The sequence below is a fragment of the Rattus rattus genome, chromosome 13 (genome assembly GCF_011064425.1).
Source record: "Rattus rattus isolate New Zealand chromosome 13, Rrattus_CSIRO_v1, whole genome shotgun sequence".
Lineage (NCBI taxonomy): Eukaryota > Metazoa > Chordata > Mammalia > Rodentia > Muridae > Rattus > Rattus rattus.
In genome coordinates, this window is record NC_046166.1 from 77,725,101 (window position 1) to 77,745,636 (window position 20,536).

Genomic DNA, 20,536 nt, shown 5'->3' on the forward strand with positions numbered 1-20,536 from the left:
AAGCAATGCACAGTGAAACAAGAACCGTACAAAGCTGAGTGTTGAGAATACCTCTAATGTGTGCCAGGATTTGCCTGGCTTGATCTAGGAAAAGTCTGTTCAGATAACCAAAGTTGCTGTGAGTTTGTCTTTTTGATATTTATGCCGCAGTTAAGAAGACAGAATCCCTGGGTTCGGGTCCCAGCTCCAAAAAAAAAAAAAAAAAAAAAAAAAAAAAAAGAAGACAGAATCCTATGCACTCTTTGTCATCATCTGGATCTTACTCTTTTAACCCCTCTTCTATTAGGCTACCTGAGCCTTCATGGTGGTTGGATTACTATACATGTACAGAAGGTCTAAGCATTTAACTTCTTATTCACAGCACTATAAGTGTCTCTTCTTCCACTGCTGCCTATTGGATAAGGTGAAGAGTTTGGGAGCAGACTGTCTCTATGGATATAAGCATCAGTACTTAGAAGACAATTTGACAACATGACATTTAACAAAATAAGAATATCAAGTTCTGCCCTAGGGACTATGATCTCTGAGCAATGGACTTTTGACCAGGATTACAGTATGGAGTATAAAATCATCCTATAAAACAGTTCAGTCAGAAAATAGTTATTAACTCGGCAACAGTTGTACCAGTATTGCAACAATGGACATGTCTTTCATGAAAGGTCAGTAGTTTAATTACGACTAATGCTTATTTTCTTTTTTTATCCTTCTGCAGTTGGTAATTGGATTGCTTATGACAAAATCAATAATAATTAACATTTTTATTGTATTTATTTATTTTTTTCAAATGTTATCCCCTTTCCAGGTTTCCCCTCTAGAAAACCCCTATCCTATCCTCCTTCCCTCTGCTTCTATGAGGGTGCTCCCCACCCACTCACTGACTCCTGCATCCCCATCTGCCTTAGCTTTTTCTTACATTGGGGTGTTGAATCTTCCCAGGAACAAGAGCCACTCCTCAAATTGATGTCTAAAATGGCCATCCTCAGCAACATATGGGCCTAGAGCCATGGGTCACTCCATGAATACCCTTTGGTTAGTGGTTTAGTCCCCAGGAGCTGTGGGCGGGGGTCTGGTTGGTTGGTATTGTTGTTCTTCCTATGGGGTTGCAAACTCCTTCAGCTCCTTCAGTTCTTTCTCTAACTCCTCCATTGGAGACCCTGTGCTCAGTCCTATGGTTAGGTGCAAGCATTCTCACATATATCAGTAAGGCTCTGGCAGAGCCTCTCAGGAGAGATCTATATCAGGCTCCTGTCAGCAAGCACTTCTTGGCATCAGCAATAGTGTCTAGGTTTAATCTCTGTATATGGGATAAGTCCCCAGGTAGGGTAGTCTGGATGGCCTTTCCTTCAGTCTCTGTTCCACACTTATTTCCTCCCTTGAGTATTTTGTTCCCCCTTCTAACAAGGACTGAAGCATCCATGCTTTGGTCTTCTGTGTTCTTGAGCTTTATGTGGTCTGTGAATTGTATTTTAGGAATTCTGAGCTTTTGAGCTAGTATCCACTTATCAGTGAGTGCATTCTATGTGTGTTCTTTTGTGACTGGGTTACCTCATACAGGATGATATATTCTAATTCCATCCATTTGCCTCAGAATTTCAAAATTCATAAAAAGAATTAAAAAATTCCAACTCCATTCTTCATAGAGTAAGAAAGAGCAATTTGCAAATTCATTTGCAATAACAAAAAGCCCAGGATAATGAAAGCTATGCTCAACAATAAAAAAAAAAATTCTTCGAGAAATCACTATTCCTGACCTCAAGCTGTATAACAGAACAATAGTAATAAAACCTGCATAGTATTGGTAGGGAGACAGGCAGTTAGATCAATGGAATAGAACTGAAGACTCAGAAATGAACCTACACACTTATGGTAACTTGATCATTGACAAAGAAGCTAAAATCATTCAGTAGAAAAAAGATAACATTTTCAACAAATGGTGCTGCTTCAATTGGAGGTCAGCATGTAGAAGAATGTGAAACAACCCATTCCTATCTCCTTGTACAAAGCTCAAATCAAAGTGCATCAAGAACCGCCACATAAAACCAGATACACTGAAACTAATAGAAGAGAAAGTCTAGAAGAGCCTTGAACACATGGGCACACGGGAAAATTTCCTTTACAGAACACCAGTTGCCTGTGCTATAAGTTCAACAATCAACAAATGGGACCGATTAAAGTTGCAAAGCATTTGTAAGGCAAAAGACACTGTTAATAGGACAAAATCAACAGATTTGGGACAATCTTTACTACTTGTACATCTGATAGAGGTCTAATATCCAATGCATACAAAAACCTCAAGAAGTTAGACTTCAGAGAACTCAATAACCCTAACAAAAATGGGGTACAGAACTAACCAAATAATTCTCAGCTGAGGAATATCAAATGGCTGAGAAACACCTAAAGAAATGTTCAACATCTTTAGTCATCAGGGAAATGCAAATCAAAACAACCTTGAGATTCTACCTCACACCAGTCAGAATGGCTAAGATCAAAAACTCTGGCGACAGCAGATACTGACAAGATGTGGAGAAAGAGTAAAACTCCTCCATTGTTGATGCGATTGCTAGCTGGTACAACCATTGTGGAAATATATCTGGTGGTTCCTCAGAAAATTGAACATAGTACTACCTGAGTACTCAGGTATACCACTCCTGGGCACATACCCAAAAGATGCTCCAACATATAACAAAGACACGTGCTCCACTATGTTCACAGCAGCTTTATTTATAACAGTCAGATGCTGGTAAGAACCCAGATGTCTTTCAACAGAGGAATCGATACAAAAATTGTGGTACACAGTGAAGTACTACTCAGCTTATTTTCACAAGTGGCGATAATGCTCAAGTATATGCTGAGAATCTATTTGCCATACCTCTTTGCGTTGTGGCAAAAGGAAGCGATTCAGAGATCAAAGAGTGCAACCTACATTCTGTCCAATAAAAGCAACAATAACTAAATATATTTTGAAACTGAAAAAAAAAGAAATCAAGCACTTGTGAAACAAGGTCTAAAATATTATGCATACAACAATTATTCATAGGATTAAATAACATTTTAGATTAACGGTTGAAATAAATTCAGTCAAATTGGATCAGATACATTTACGCCAACAACATTTCATGATACTCCATACTCCAGTTGTATTCAGTGACTTTGTTGCTATTGTTTGGTACAATATACAGTGTCTCTTCTTGTTAAATTAAAACTTCTCTTGAAAATTGAAAAAAAAATGTAAAGCAAATTTATGCTCAGGGTATTTCCAAGCTAAAGTTGAATATGTTTAAGTCACTTCAAAATAGTGTTGGCTAATTGGTAATATATTCCAAGCTTTTGTTACAGTTATTGTTTTAGAAAATTACCATGATAATTCAGTATAAAATTAGGTTCTAACTTGTTTCACTGAATTGAACCACCAAGCAGGCCTGATAAGATACTCAAATGAAAAGACACATGCTGAAAATATAGCTGTGGAATTTGCAGGCTTGAAGATATAGGTACCAGATACCAGTATCCATGTAAGAAGTAAGTCATTGCCATTAAGCCTAGCATTGAAGATAGATGGGGTTAAGAATGGGAGAACTGAGAAGAATAGATGTTTGACAAAGGCCTAAGACTATATTGAAGTTTCAGGGTAATCTTATAGACCATAATCATGATGTTCTCCTGGGCTTCTACATCCCAGTGCATGTACAAACAAGAACACACACACAGGTGCACACACACACACACACACACACACACACAGACACACACACAGACACACACATACAGTTTCATAACTCTTTCCTTTTGCCCTGAATCCACAGAGGTCTGTCTCTAAGATGTTGCTCCTGTCTTACACAGCCAGTTACAAAGGATACTAGAGAAAGGTGGAAATTTCTATTTACTTTAGAAACTTTATAAGTATAACTCTCTCTCTCTCTCTCTCTCTCTCTCTCTCTCTCTGTGTGTGTGTGTGTGTGTGTGTGTGTGTGTGTGTGTGTGTGTGTACTACTGAAGTAGGTTTACAAAATCTAAAAGGAAATTCCATTATGCTTTTATTTGCTTTATTTCTAAATGTAATGGGAATTAAAGGTTCACTGAAATGAAATCTTAGCTTTTCGGGTGACTTCATAATCCTCCATCAGTGACAACAGAGCTTACCTTGAGCAAAGGAGAATTAGTTCTTCAGTATATTGTTTTGGACTATTAAATATTTTCAGCTAACAAGATTATTAAACTCTATGCCATCACTGTATTGAGCTATAATCAGTCCATTCTAAAGACAAAGACTTTCTCCAAAACTCTTAGCTGCATAAATGAAAGCACTTAGGCAAGAATGGGAACGCTAAGCCAAACATACTGCTCTTCCCTTCATTGCAAGTAGTTCACATTGCAGACCTGTTCAGGACTTCTGAGGCAACTGCTCTGCTGACAACTGCTTTGGGTGGCATTTGAATGTGTTTCCGAACTTAACTTCAAAGTTCTGCTTTTGGTTGTTCTCATTTTTTTTTTGTAGTACCACTGATGAAAAGCCGAGTATATTTTTTTTAACTCTCTCTATCTGTCCTGAGCCCAAATAGTCTGTCTATATGATTTTGCTCCTGTTTGACAATGACAGTTACAAAGAATACTAGAAAAGGGTAGACATTTCTAATTGCTATAGAGGTATACCATAACAAATTTATATTTACAATATTATTGATATCTACATTTATAATACTTTACAAACAATTGTAAAAGTATTAAATAATATGGCAGTCAGAAATTTGGCTTTTAATCTTAGAACTTTCACTTTTTTGTCAGGGCCCAATAGCATTCTTCCAACCAAACTAGGGCTGGATACATCTCCCAAGAACCTCACCTATAGAAGTTTATATATAAGTAAAATGGTTTTCAAGTAGACAGTGAGGGAAATACCTGAATATGACACAACTCTGTAGCATTTCATAATTCATAACACCCAGACTTTGGGAATGGAAATCTCAGAACAGCAGGCTGAAAGCTTAGAAAGAACCTCACCCCCATGCACCTTGACCTCCTGACCCAAAGCTGACAGCCAGGCCATTATGCACCTCAATTGTGCCCCTGCCCAAAGCAGGATGCATGAGAATGAGTGGCAGTGACAGGCACTGCCGCATTGCTGTCATCTGGTTCATTCTATACTCAGGCCGTCAACATAATTCACTCTAAAGGGCTTTCTGAGAGGGCCTAATGGGTTTCTTTTCTTTCCTTGTACAGTACAGAATTTAGGACAGCTTATTTTAATTTGATGACCTGAACTATGATCTAATAAGGGACAGCTGCGGCACATAAATCCCCAGGCCATTTATTGTCAATTAGAATAAATCCTAAATAAACTCCTTTCATTCTAAGCTTGACCCATTCTTGAACAGTAGGCAAAAATGACACTTAGAAAGGAAAGCGCTGGGAACTGGAAGAAAGAGCTGATGGAATGTAAATACTATGAAAGCAAAGACTCTTCAAACAAAATTAGAAAGATGAGCAGCGATAATGACATTTTGATGTCGAATAATTGCTATTGAATTTTTTTTTTTTGAATCATGGAAGATACCCACGGGGAGAATACAAAGGAATATCAAGCTGTCAAATAAAATGTACCATGTTATTAAAGTTAAGTTAAAAATAAATGCATCTATGTAGATAAAAGTCTTTATTCAAGCACAGTTTTATTCATCCTAGACATACATTTCACAAGACTCAGGATGCCTACCAACAATTCCATATACATTTGTCCAATGAAGTTTCTAGAAATAATACTTATTTTCCATATATAATACACTCTAATGTATCATAGGATATAATGATGGAAAACTAAATATTCAGTTTTCTCACATTAGAAGCATAAATCACAACTCCCCAAATCAATACCAACCCCTCCCTCAAAAAATAGAACCCCCAGTTTGAAAACTGTGTTTCAGAATCACAGGGCAAAGCACAGAAAATAGAAATATATTTTAAAATATGTAAACCCCTTTAAATTCTGGTAGCAGAAAGGACTAGCAGTGCAGAAAAGAGTCAAATGCATTATTGACCTTTCTGAAAATAATTTATTATAACATTCTTCCTGCATTCTTTGTTAGAAAGGGCATGGTAGGAACAATAAAAAGAAGGGAACCTTGTTGTCTCAGAGTGTTGTCATCAACCAGAGCAATTTTTTTAAGTAATCTATTCTCAACTTCATACAATATAAAAAGATCACATTTTTAGCACTGTTGGTACCCTTTGTATGTAGAACATATGCCACTTGATATGGAAATGGAATTTCTAGGTGTACCTTAGTGACAGAACACTTGATTAGCATGCATAAAGTTTTATGTTGGGTTTGGAGCAGGGACTAAAGGAATGACCATTCAGAGCCTGCCCCACCTGGAGATCCAGCCCACATACATACAGCTACCAAACCCAGACAATATTGGTGATGCCAAGAAGTGCATGCTGTCAAGAGCCTGATATAGCTGTCTCCTGAGACGCTCTGCTAGAGCATGACAAATACAGAGGTGAATGCTAGCAGCCAACCATTGAACTGAGAATGAGGTCACCATTGGAGGAGTTAAAGGTTTGAAGGAGCTGAAGGGGCTTGCAACCCCATAAGAACAAAGATAATAACCAACAAGAGCTCCCAGGGACTAAACCATCATCCAAAGAGTTCACATGAAGAGACCTATGACTCCAGCTGCATATGTAACAGAGGTTGGCCTTGTTGGGCATCAATGGGAGGAGAAGCCCTTGGTCCTGCTAAGGCTGGACCCTTTAGTGTTGGAGAATGACAGGGTGGGAAGGCAGGAAGGGGTGGACATTCCTTCAGTCTCTGCTCCAAACTTTGACATACTTTCAAAAACCTTCATTGCTTCCTTGATGCTCTCTGGTTGCCTCAAGAATGGTAAAAAATTACCACTGAGGCCCATGCTTTTGGAATTTATTCTGTTTGTGACTAAAAAAAATCAAACCACAAGACAATACTTATAGCAGCATATATATATATATATTAAAACTAGTATTGCATTTTAGACAAATTTCAATAAAAGTAGAAAAGACAAATAAGGATCAGAAAAGAACTGCAGACAATTAATTGCATAGAATATCTAAGGCAGTGATTGATTGCACTGTTGTAATGCTTATTTTACCTGAGCTAAGATTGTGGGATCATTAGCAATAATATCTTCTCCTCTTTTTGGCGTGTTTGAAAACTTGCAATAAAATAATCCATGCAATGAAACATTAAAGGCTCCTAGCTAAAATTAATTCAATATTAACTGCTATATATCCATTCATTTCCCTTAATGATTTCTGTGATGGTTTTATGCTATTTCTTACAAGATCATGGTATAGCTGAGATGCACATGGAGTAATATGTTTAAAGAAAAACTAGAAACTTCCGTTTAGAGTGCATATCCCACTAAAATCCAACTTATATCCCCTCTGTCTTCTATATGGGAAATACAAATGGTATAAGTGCACATGGTTAGGCCTGTAGCCCTGACAACTAATGCTCAGGATGTCAACAGTGCTCACCTTGAACATTCGACATGTGCTAGATATGATATGAATAACACTTTATATCAAGAGTCTCCTCAGAGAACCTATGGCCTAAACATATGACAATTATTTTCATGAAGATAAAACAATCTTAACAAAAGGCAGCTTCTTTGAGTGTCAAGACAAATGAGAAAATACTGGCCAATAATTAACACTTTTTAAAATCAGTGTAGATTTGAAAACCCATTTGCACTTGGGAGACCATTAACTATGTCAAGCTGAGTATTAGAATAGTTAGATCTCCATTCTGACTTGAGGGTTTTCACTGAAGCTGAATGTAGTAATGGACAGGTACATCTCTGGAATCAGAGATATATGACTTATATGTTTGACATGGTGTGAGGTACACCATGTGAGTGAATCTATCCCATTAATTTTTCCAAATTCTGAAGTTAAATTTGAAAACTGATACTCACAATGTCTCTTCGTCCTTGTAGTATTTCTAAAGACTAAAAAGTACTACCTTTCAAGTCTCAAATAACAATGCAAAGTACAGAGAGATTTAAATGTCCAGGGCCCTATTCCTGCTTAGAATCAACCATAGTCCATTATGGCTGAAAGGGACATGTGAAAAAGATGGGAATTGTCCTTCAGAATAACAAATAATGTGTGAGTGAGACATTCACTAGAAACACACTATTTTACCTACTGGTTACAATTCTGAGAAGACCTACTTGTCAACTTCTACTGGTTCCTAGTCTTTACTCTGACACTGCTTGGAATGTGAATGAGTTCGACTTACTAACATCTTCTTTGGCTAGTACAAAACAGACTAACTTGATTAATACAGGAATTAACACAAGGAAACTTTCTTCATTGCCATGAAACATTGAATAAGCATAAGCAGATGAAAATGCAAAAGGCAGTGTGTGGCTTATTGTTCTTAGGTCAAGTTAAACATTACTGAAATAGAATCCATAGTAATGGATTTTAAAAGTCTGTCTTCTCTCTCTCTCTCTCTCTCTCTCTCTCTCTCTCTCTCTCTCTCTCTCTTTCTCTCTCTCTCTCTCTCTCTCTCTCTCTCTCTCTCTCTCTCCCACACACACACACACACACACACACACTCACACACACACACACACACACACACACACACATATAGCCACAGTTAGAGACAGGTTTATATAATCTGCAGGCAAAACAGTGTGAGGATACCTTTAAAAAATATATACATAGATATTTAAATAAAAAATCTTATCTAGCAATCCAACTCCTAGTTATATATCCAATAACAATGAGCTTAGTATGTTAAAGAGGCATTTGTGTCCCATGTTTTTGGCACTAATATCTATAACAGCCAAGAAATGTAAACAAAATAAATGAGTGGCCACTGGTGATTGGTTGAAAAGAATAAGACTCATACATACATTGTCAAAAATTTTATCAAAACCAGGAACACCTCCTTGCTTTAGGTAGCCTGAGTGGAAAGGAAGATAACCAGTCAACAGGGCAAGTATAGAAAGACAAACCCCGTACCATCTCATTGATTCTTGAAATCTAAAAGGTTTGATCTCACAAAAGTTGAAGAAAAGGCTATCCAGAGACTGTCTCACCTGGGGATCTCTCCCATATGCAGCCATGAAACCCAGACACTATTGCTGATGCCAAGAAGTGCTTGCTGACAGGAGTTTGATACAGATGTCTTCTGAGAGGCTCAGCCAGAGCCTTACCGATACAGGTGCGTATGCTTGCAATCAACCATCAGACTGAGCAGAGGAAACCCAATGGAGGAGTTAGGGGAAGGACTTAAGGAGCTGAAGGGGTTTGCAACCCCATAGGAATAGTAACAATATCAACCAACCAAAGCACCCAGAACTCCCAGGGATGAAACCACCAACCAAAGAGTATTCATGGAGGGATTCATGGCTCCAGCTGCATATGTAGTAGAGGATGGCCTTGTCTGGAATCAAGGGATGGGAGGCCCTTAGTCCTGTGAAGATTTGATGTCCCAGTGTAAGGGAATGCTAGGGTGGTGGGGCAGGAGTGAGTGAGTGGGTGGGTGGGTGGGTGGGTGGGTGAGGGAGCACTCTTGTGAAAGTGGAGGCAGGGGGAAGGGGAGGGATGGGGAGTTATTGGAGAGGAAACCAGGAAGGGGGATAACATTTGAAATTTAAATAAACAAAATAACCAATACAAACTTAAAAAAAATAAAAGAATCCAGGAGAATGAATGGAAGGAAATATGCAGCTACTGCATTGGGCTGGGTTGGGCTGGATTGTGTTGGGTTGCAGGAAACTCTAGAAGAGGCTCTCAGGAGTTAAACTGAGTGACTTTCACCAAAATGCCCAACAGTGGAGAGATAAAACCTGAAGAGACCACCTCTAGTATTTAGACAAGGCCCCCAGTGGAGGGATGGAGACACCAAATCATGTTCAACTTTTTCGATCCAAAACTGTGCCTGTCTAAAAGAAATGAGGAGAAAGAAAGGAGCAAAGACTGAGAGATGGCTGATCAGTGACCAGCCCAATTTAGGATCCATTCCAGAGGCAAGAACCAAACTCTGACCCTATTACTGATGCCATGCTGTGCTTATAGAGAGGAGCCTAGCATGCCTGTCCTCAGAGAGTCTCTATGAGCAGCTGACAGAGACAGATACAGATACTTACAGCCACGTGTTGGACTGAGGTCAGGGTCCTCTATGGAAGAGTTAGGGAAAGGATTGAAGGACCTGAAGGAGGTAGCAACCCCATAGGAAGACCAACTACGTCAACTAACCTGGACCCCTGAAAGCTCCCAGAGAATAAATCATCAACCAGAGAGCATGCATGGTTAGTCAGGGGCTCTCTGGCACATACGTAGCAGAGGAATGAATGCCTTGTCTGGCTACAGTGGGAGAGATGTGGCTAATCCTGTAGAGACTTGAGGCTCAAGTGAGTGGAATACAGGGGGAGAGCACCCTCTCAAAGGTGAAGGGGAGGGGATAGGGGAAAGAAATGTGTGTGCGGGACTCAGTAATGGGGCAGAATTTGGGTTGTAAATAAACATAATAAATAATAAATAATAAATTGAAAAGAAGATAGAGAGTTTGGGTGGGAAAAATGGAGGGGGCATAAGCCTGGAAAAGATTAAGTAACAAACATAGCAAGAAATTCTGTTGATCTTCCACAATGCAAAATCTACTTATAGCAACTGTGTACTGCACTTCCTATTAAAAGAGCAGTAGGAGAAAATACTTCTCTGAGATTATAATATAATTATATCAGTTACTCCTTCCCTTTCCTCTACTCTAACCTCTTGGTTCTCTTTCATATTCTGGTCCTCTTTTTTTTACTACTTATTATTACATATATATCTGTATATGAATATGCATGTGTATCACAATATATGACCTGCTCAACTTGTATAATGCTACTTGTATGTATTTTTCAGGTCTGATCTTTTGTATTGGATAACCCATCATTGAATTCTTCCCCAAGAATGATTACTTCTCCTACTGTCAGCAATTCTTAGCTACCTAGAGTTATTTGTATAGAATTGTAGCCTCGGTCTCTCCTTTGTCCACTATTATTGTCTTTAATTGATGTTTAGGCAGTACTGTTGGCGACATTTTGTGAATATAATTTATGTCATACGTAGAAGATGCAGCTTCACAGAAAACTCTCGATCCTCCCACTCTACTAATACCCCCACCCCATGATGTTCCATAGATGCAGGACTGTTCAATCTCAGTTGGAAGTGGTTTTCATGAGTCTGCATTTCGATGAGCTGTGGTTTCTGTACAAGCTCTGTTAATAAAGAAATTTGCTTGATGGAGGGTAATGAATACATTTGTCTTTGGGCAAAAGGACCCATATTTAGCTTGTAGCTAGGGATTGTGGTAGTTTAGTAAAATAGTGATGATGTGTGATATGTGATGTATATATGTGTATGTGTGTTTGTACTAATACAGACACATGTATAAAACACCAAATTGTACCTATTAATATTGTATTTTATGTTCGTCTATCAGTCAAAATAAAATGTTTAAAACAAATACAGAATACATGAAGGAATAACAGTGATATAATGAGGCCATTATATAATGTATGTGTATAGGAATATACCTCCTGGTACTTCATAAACATGCATAGTTTTTAATTTTCTTAATTATTAATTGATTTATATTAGATTTAAAAGTAGCTTAAAGATCTTGACTGTATGATAACTCATTGACTGTAGCTATACTCAGTTATTATTAGATTTGGTCACAGTGGTTTTTATATTCTTAGTCAGTGTTCGGTCACACTGTGATTTTAATGTTAGTGAAAATAATCTATGCTTCCATAAGAAAAGTAGAGGTTAGTGTTCCATTAATTTCTTACAGAATGTATTCCCCTGGCTACCTTTCTGCCTTCGCCTTTCCTGTGCTATAAATATCTCCTGTTCTATGAGGTAAATGGATTTATACCTTAGAAATTTATTGATAAAGTGTTATGTAACCATCAACCTTATGTGTTGAGATGGAAAGCGAGCTCCGTAATGGAATAGTGATATTGTTGTAATTCAGAGCTAGTGGCAATCTCTGGCACAAACAGTGCTCCTAATGTGCTTTCGAGGTTGTGATGTCAACCCGAGCAGAGTCCTGTCATACTGCCAGCTGTGCTTGCTCACCCCTTCTCTTCACTTTGCAAAGTTGTGGACACAGAATTCCTTCAGCCACTCACCATTATTGCTATTGATCCAGGATGCAATGTTATTAGTTTTACTGTTTGGAATAGAGGCCACATATAAATTTAAAAAATACCCCTCAAATACTGTTCAATCTTTTCTTTTATGAAGTGTGTACTGCAAATTTGTACCAAGCTATAAATACCACACCTGTTCATTTTCTTCATTAGGAATAATATTCTCTTTTTTCAAAAAAAAAAAAAAAACAGTGAATTGTATAATTAGAACTACCGTAGTCACTTCTAAAATAAATCACAAGAGAATTAATTGCTGATATTTTAGGGATTCTAACATGTCAATGCAGAGTCATTTTCACTGCAAACTAATGCACTAAAAAATAATGTATTTAGTTTCTCAATAAAAATCAAAGTTCATTCATTTGTCCAAGAGCTTTATTTTGTTCCTTTTGTTCTGATACACATCTCACATCTCTATGCTAGGACTAATTATTATAACTAATTATTGTAACTGAGTTTTGATTCCTTATTTAAAAAATTAGTTTCTAATAGGTTCAAAGATTTTAAATGTAATACTAAAACATTTACAAAAATTACATAAATTTCATCAAAAAGACATTTGTGCAAATATACAGGGAAATAAGATTAATGAAAAAACAATTCTTAAAGTACTCAATTTACAATCTAATCTATCCAACAACTATATTCAAAATGATGTATGTCTTCCTGGACTGTATGAGACACAAGTGACAGAAATAAAGACTTTTGGCAAGCATATATATTTATACCTATCTGAAATCAACCCTTCTAATATACTGTATAAAATCTGTGTGTTACTATTAGTTTTTAATTTTCGGCAGTTAGAAAATTTAATTCATAATTTTTCCATTCTGAATTTGAATCTAAATTAAAAGATTCTAATTTCCACTCTATTCATATGTTTTCTGGTAATGAAATGAGGGCTACTGTGGAAGGCACCAGAAATTTTATTATATTTTTACAAAATATTTAAGATAAACTCTCTTGATTCGTAATGGTAATGGTCTAGTAAAGTTGGGATTCCATAGAATGGATTTCTTGTGGAAAAATGTTGCAGGCAGACTATTATTATTTAGATACTAATTAATCTATTTATTACTGATTTTTAACAAGACTTTAATCCAAAGCCTCTTGAAATAATGTTAAATAAAACCTTAAGTAATTATAACGCATACATCATTCTGTACTTGAAAATCACACAGAATATACTCTAATAAGAATGCAGCATGTCATTAAAAATGGAAGAGGGAATGCAGACTGTTTTCTAACCATTTGAATAATGGTGAAGAAGAGGAGGTGGGAATGGGTGGGTAGGATTGAGAGCATCTTCATAGAAGCAGAGGGAGTGGGGAGAGGTGTGAGAGAGTGGGGGAAAGGGAATAATATTTGAAATGTAAATTCATAAAGTATCCAATAAAAAAGAAAAAAAAAGAAAAGAGGATGTGTTTGATATGCCATCCTGATTCTTGCCAAATGAAATAGTTTTTTTTTTCAAAAGAATTTGCCAAATGCATAAAGTTTAAATGGATGGGCAAGTCACAGAGCAGGGATACTAGCAGTCTTGACAATGGTCTCCATAGACCTGCAGCTTCTGACATTGATAGCTGCTCTGACATTGGAGGCATGAGTTAGTTCCTGATGCATGTAATAACATTGATGAATGATTTTCCATTCCTCACTTTGATGCTGTGAATTATCTGTGATTGACAGAGTACAAAATATATATGCATTTTCTCATGTAATTATTCTGAAACTCTTGCTCTCTCATTTCTGAAGAGAACTGATTCTACAGTACATCATTAACAAAACCAATAAACAAGACGTTGAAAACTTTGAGTAAGCCCAAATATAGAATTCAGTTGCCTCTATTTATGATTTCTCCAGAAGTTAAATTAGTATTACCCTGTTTTGTGCTTCAGTGACCAAAGGCAAATATGTTATGTAAGTCCATGTGCATGCTTTGTTATAGAAACTATATCTCTCTGCTGTGTATATGTTGTCTCACATAGTATTGGTCCTGAACTCACAGGTAGTGTGAATATACTTGTTTGGGTGAGTAAAAGGCAAGGGCTATACCATTTTTCACATTTCCTTTCTTCACCTACCTTTTCTCTTGTCTAACTCTGTCTTAATTACTTTTCTGTTGCTGTTGTAAAACACCATAACCAAGGCAACTTATGCAAATGATATTTGTGCTTACATTTCCAAAATGGACAGCATGATAGAGGAAGAATTGTAACCTAAAAGCAGAAGGCAAAAAATAAATTTTATATAGCACTAGTCCTTAAGTTCTAATTACCAAAGAGGCATACTGCATTCAACAAGGTCACACTCCTAAACCCCCACAAATTGCAAAAAAAATGGATGACCATCCGGAGACCAAGTGTTAAAGGTGGAGTCTTCTCATTGTTTTCTTCTCATCCAGCCTCTACTTTTTATTTTTCATTTTATTTATTTATTTGTTTATTTTTTAATTATCTTCTTTACATTCCAGATTTTATTCTCTTCCTGGTCCAGCCTCCAACTGTTCTACAACCCATACCTCCTCCCCATCCATACCTGTCTCCATGAGGATGTCTCCACCCCTCCCACCCTACCAGATCTCTAAAGTCCCCGGGACCATCAGTCTCTTGAGGTTTACATGTATCTTATCTGACTGAACCCAGACCCAGCAGTCCTCTGCTGTATGTGTTGGAGTCTTCATATCAGCTGGTGTATGCTGCCTGGTTGGTGATCTATGTCTGAGAGATCCCTTGGGGGTTCAGGTTAATTGAGACTGCAGGTCCTCCTACAGGTTTCCCTACTCCTTAGCTTCCTCCAGCTTTTTTCTAATTCAACCACAGGGGTCACTAGCTTCTGTTCCTTGGTTGGGTACAAATGTCTGCATCTGACTAAGCTGTTTGTTGGGTCTTTTGGAGGGCAGACATGATAGGTCCCTTTTTGTGAGTGCTCCATAACCTCAGTAATAGTGTCAGGCCTTGGGGCCTCCCCTTGAGCTGGATCCCACTTCAGGCCTGTTTCTGTACCTCCTTTTCCTCGGGCTTTTTTCTGTTTCCATCACTGCAATTCTTTCAGACAGGAACAATTATGGATCAGAGGTTTGACTGTGGGATAGCAACCCCATCACTTACTTGATGTTCTGTCTTTCTGCTGTAGGTGGGCTCTACAAGTTCCCTCTCCCCACTGTAGGGCATTTTATTTAAGGTCCCTCTCTTTGAGTTCTGAGAAGCTCTTACCTCCCAGGTTTCTGGTACATTCTAGAGGGTCCTCCCACCTCCACCTCCAGAGGTTGCCTGTTTATATTCTTTCTGCTGGCCCTCAGGTGATGTTTCCTCTTCACCCCCACTCCCACCTCCACCCTCCCCTTTCCTTCCTAAGCGCTTCCCTTCCTCCTTGCGGTTGCTTTTTTCTCCCTCCCAAGTGGGACTGAGTCATTTTCACTTGGGCTCTTCAGCTTGTTGACCTTTTTGAGTTCTGTAGACTGTATCTTGGGTATTCTGTACTTGTTTTTTCAGCTAATGTCCATTTATTAGTGAGAACATACCATACATGTCCTTTTTGGTCTGAGTTACCTCACTCAAGATGATATTTTCTAGTTTCATCCATTTGTCTGTAAAACTCATTTCCTTTTTGATTTTAAAATACTGATTGGTATCACACACACACATACATACACATATAAATAAAGACTGAACAATACATTCTCATTATACATAACTAAATTTATCAGAATAAAGGGATTACTATTTCAATATATCATTTTGTACATCTTTTTCAAAGAGGCAACATTCAATATTTTGCTGTCACTATTCCCTGGTTTTGTCATTGTGATAATAAAAATCATAATAGGTTTAATCTTAGAATCACGTAATATATACATTTAAGAGTCTACATTGATGATAAAAAGATCAAAAGATAATACATAATAGATGCATACGCACACATATATGTAAATGTATATATATATATACTTTTACCCTTTCAATGGTTTGTTTTTCCAGGTTATTTACATATTAAGTATTGATGTATTTGATATAATATTACTGTTTAACACTGTAACTCATAAAGCTATACAAAAACAAAACCTACTTTGTTTTATATAAAGATCCTGGAATGTGTATTTAGCTTCTGTAGTGAGTCTCACTGGAGTATGTTAAATTCTAGTTATTCTACATCATTAAAAGAAATTTATTTTTTGTATTTTTGTCATCCACCTAGGAATAATAAAGCATAATTATCTCTTTTTGAAGTGAAGATAGCCATACAGTCTGCATTCAGACGAAGACATCATCAGGAACATCCTCCACACTGCAAAAAATAAAATAAACAAACAAAAAATGGATAAATTTACTCCCAGTGCATCAGAATAGTTTTTGAAAGAGACCAAGGGAGTGAGTGATCAAGTGGCTATTTTAGAGAAGTAAACCAATCTGGACTAGTAAGAAATCCAGATATAAGAAAGACAGTGACACAATTTGTGTGTGTGTGTGTGTGTGTGTGTGTGTATTTGTGTGTGCATGCATGAGTGTGCATATGTAAATGAAGAATGCTATATCTCCATTTTATTTTCTGATACCTACATTGCAATAAGCATAATAGGTTTAATCTTAGAATAGTTTGAGAACTCTCAGTATAGTTTTGGCTATTAGGAATTTCAGTATCATTACCTTTATCAAGTCTTTTCAATCTCACAATTGTCTCAATTTGAGAATAAATAGCATGGTAAACTCTACTTATAATCCATACATCAGTGCATTATAGTCCAAATGTAAAGTGATTTTAAGCCAAAATAAAAATGAAAAATATTGGCTGAGTAGTATTCCATTATGTAGATATACCACATTTTCTGTATTCATCCTTCACTTGAGAGACATTTAGGTTGTTTCCAATTTCTGGCTATTATGAATAAAGCTACTGTGAACATAATAGCTGATCAAGTGTCCTTGTACTATTGTGGAGTATCTTTTGTATATTGTATGCCCAGGAGTGGTATAGCTGGGTCTTAAATTAGAACTATTCCCAATCTTCTGAGAAACTATCAGACTGCTTTACAAAGTGGATGTACAAGTTTCACTCCCACCAACAGTGGAGGAGTGTTCCCTTTGCTCCTCAACCTTGCCCACATGTACTGTTCTTTGAGATGGGTCCAAAGTGGAATCACAGAGTTGGTTTGATTTGCATTTTCCTGGTGACTAATCACTTTGAACGCTTCTTTAAGTGCTTCTCACCTATTTAACATTTCTCTATTGAGATTTCTGTGTTTAGCTCTGCACCCCATTTTTTCAATTAGGTTTTTTGGATTGTCAGTGTCTATCTTCTTGAACTCTTTGTAAATTTTGGAAATTAGCCCTCTTTGTCAGATGTAGGGTTGATGAAGATACTTTCCCAATCTATGGGATGCTGATTTGTTCTTTTCTCAGTGTCCTTAGACTTACTAAAGTTTTGCAGTTTCATAAGGTTCCATTTATTAATTTTGGACCTTAATGCCTGAGTTGTTGATGTTCTCTTAAGGAATTTGTCTTCTTTACCAATGAGTTCAAGGATATCCCATACTTTCTGTTCTGTTTGACTAAGTGTGGGTAGTTTTATGTTGAGGTCTTTGATTTATAAAAACAAGAACATGACTTTCACAGGCAAATGGATGGAAATAGAAAATATCCTCATGGTGGTAACTTAGACCTTAAAGAACATGAATGGTATGTATGTTCAATTATAAATAGATATTAGCTATAAAGTACAGGATAATAATTTTATAATCAACAGACCACAAAGAGCCAAATTAGGAGAACACAAGGGATGATGGTTCAATCTTTCTCAGAAGGGGAAACAAAATAGATATCACAGTTGGGTAGAAGGAAAAAAAAATGGATGGGAGAAGGCAGGATCATATTTGGGGAGAGAAGGGTAGAGAGAAAAGAGATCACCTGGAGACCAGGGCAATCTCTAGGACATGCCAGAGATCTGAGATGGGGAAGAGACCCAAGAGGGAAAGGTGGGGGAGATGGTGTGTGGGATGGAAAAAGTCAAAGAAGTTGACACCCAGAGGGGGACTTTCCCTTTCTAAGGAGAATATAGTGAGGACTTATGGGAGGGGGTACTTGGAGGAGAGGAAAGGTTGATATTGGGTTGTAAAGTAAAAAAATAAATAAATTTAATAAAAAAAATTGTGTGAAATGAATACCTCAAGAGTAATATATGCAATTCTCTAAATTTGAGGTAATAAAATCATCCCCAAACAGAACCCTAGGCAGTAATCATGTCTTTCTTCATCACTTAGCCTTTTGCCTGCCAGGTATTTAAAGTATACTACAATTACTCACCTGCATCAAATTTGAACCTCCAGGCTAATGTTTACCACAAGTCTTTACAACGGATATTCAATTCATGATTGATAGGATGGTAATTACCAACCTCACTTATCTTTTCAAAAATAAACAGATACTCAAACAAACATCAAAAACTAGAGCAAATTCTTCCTAAAAATGGGAAAATGGTGGTTTAGGAATAAACAGTAAAATCTTATAACCAATCTTAATGCTAATATATCTTTAATTAGCCTTATAATCATTAGTCATTTCTGTTTCCACTCACCAGTTCCAATACATATGAGAAGAATAAAGTTTAGGGGAAAAATGAAAATATCTTCACTGACAAAGTAATAAAGAACTCTGTCGTTAAATTTATGTGATATAATATTTAAAACTGTTAAAATGCATAATTTATAAACTACTAAAATCTGAAAATATCTTCTAACAGACCAACTTATATGTAAGGTGGAATATCTTTAATAAAAATCATCAACTAAACATATTTGTTAGTCAATTACTTAACTCATTTATACTTCAATAATGCAGCTATAGATTTTCCTTATACCTATTAAGTTACCTCTCATATAAACATTTACTATCTATGAAAATATACTTAGCCCACATTTATACTGTAGAACGAAGTATGCCCTACAGTTTCAAATACAGTCTGTATATATATATATATATATATATATATATATATATGTATGTATGTATGTATAAATGTGTGTTCCTGATAATTTTATTTGATATATAGTACCTTATGTAATATTAACAAAAACAACAATAAAATAAGTAATAATGTGTAATTTGGGGTACACACAAATTCAGATATTTAAAGATTTACTTTTATTTTATGTGCATAAGTTTTTTCCTGTATGTATGTATGTATCACGTACATACCTTGATCCTATTTAACCCAGAAGAGTGCATCAGATTCCGTATTACTGAAGTTCCATATGGTTGTGAGATGTCATGTATGTCCAAGATATAAAATCTCATTCCTCTATAAAAATGAGCAAGTGTTCGGAACCTCTGAGTCATCTGTCTAGCTCCACATTTGAATTTTTAATAAGAGTAACAAATATAAGTGCAGCTGCTTTCAAAATTACAATGAAGATTTTATATCCTTGGTTATAGATGAGCTAACCTTGTTTCTCACATCAGTATCTCATAAATCTCACTGAAGACCTAATTACACCAATATATTGTTGATTTTTATATACTCTTTAGGACTTAGGTTAAAACATAACAAAATGATTTTGATTTATTTCAAGCTGGGTAAATCTTCTATGACCTTGTTGCTTAAGTAAGTGTAATTTTTATGAGTTCTGAGTTAATCTACTACAGAATCAACCTGCATTAGTTCTTAAAATTTGAGGTATATTGCATAATAAAACAGAACTATTTTCTAAAGGATAGGTTAAGCATCTTCTTTCTCTTTCCTGTTTATGAAACCACACCTCAGTTATTCTTTGAACACACCATGTATGAGATTTAATTCAATATAAATTTTGAGTTATTCCAAATATTCTCAGGCAATTTCAGACACAAAAGTGTTATGAATAGAAAATATACCATCAGTAAGGCAATAAATAGCAGGCACACAGGAGAAAGAAAATGGAAAATATATCAAAAAATTAATATAAATTGAGTGACTGCTGTTTGAAGCATTGAAAATTTGAAGAGTAGTAGACAATAGGTAATAGCATATGTTCTTCTCCTGGTGTAGAATATTGCCAATAACGAATTAGCTGAGAAGAAACACTAGCGAGGTTTTGGTCACTTTAGAAAATATTCAAGAAAGAGCTTGAAGGCTCGAGACCCATATGAACAACAATGCCAAGCAAACCAGAGCTTCAGGGACTAAGCCACTACCCAAAGACTATACATGGACTGACCCTGGCTCCAACCTCATAGGTAGCAATGAATAGCCTAGTAAGAGCACCAGTGGAAGGGGATGCCCTTGGTCCTGCCAAGACTGAACCCCCAGTGAATGTGATTGTTGGGGGAGGGTGGTAATAGGGGGAGGATGGGGAGGGGAACACC